This window comes from Schistocerca americana, chromosome 2 (assembly GCF_021461395.2).
Source record: "Schistocerca americana isolate TAMUIC-IGC-003095 chromosome 2, iqSchAmer2.1, whole genome shotgun sequence".
Classification (NCBI taxonomy): domain Eukaryota; kingdom Metazoa; phylum Arthropoda; class Insecta; order Orthoptera; family Acrididae; genus Schistocerca; species Schistocerca americana.
This window is the reverse complement of record NC_060120.1, coordinates 315,081,836-315,082,719: the sequence shown is the minus strand read 5'-3', so window position 1 is coordinate 315,082,719 and position 884 is coordinate 315,081,836.

The following is an 884-nucleotide window of genomic DNA, read 5'->3' as shown; positions in this document are numbered from 1 at the left end:
AACAGTTATTTCGACATTTTAACCAAGACTGATTTCTTCTCCTCTTGAAATGCTTAAGTTAATTAAGCGTGACTTTGATTGACAGCCTTAGAGAGAATGAAAGCAGAACAAAATCCGAGTTGCGCATCTGCACAGTTCGTATTTTCAAATAAACGGGAGTAATCACCCAATGAACTTCTCATCCAAGATGCTCAAAGAATCAGTTGAACTGCGAGCAGCTCAGAGCAAGGACTGTGAAATTCGACACTATCACCTCATGCTATATCAAACGACACTTACAATTAAAACTGCACCATCAGCGGATGGAGGCAAGGAAGTGAAAGGTAGTCGGTGCAGGGCGACTCTCAGAAAACAAATTAACAGCATACTAAGTTCTCTGTTCTCAGCCCAGACTGCCTTTAGACTGCCAGAAGCAAGCTTGCAGACAGTGTGCCGAACGTAAATGCGCCTCGAAGAATGAAAATAGGGGAGAATGCAGCGAAATTAGGTGTACAGATGTGCCTAAACAAATCATTGGGTTGGGGCCGAGTTTGTACCATCTTCCACTATTACAGGGCGTATCACAAACAGTATCTGTAGCGAGAGGCAATACACAGAATTCCCCCAAACAGAAAAGACTGTTGAGAAAGTGCGAAATTTCTCATGTTTGATGGGAATGGAAAGGCAGGTTTCTTGTTCACATCCGTACTGAAAAGATATTAGCAACATCTGAAGCTGGAGGCTAAGGCACCGTTGTGATAGCGCATTCGGGATTCACTAAATCGCCCCAAATTACGATCCAACTCGAGCAAAGCCCTCTTAATGAAACTCCACAGTAAGCATGGGATGTCCCGGAATCCACAACTTCATATGAGAACCTTTCAGCTATCACCCAACAGTCAGTA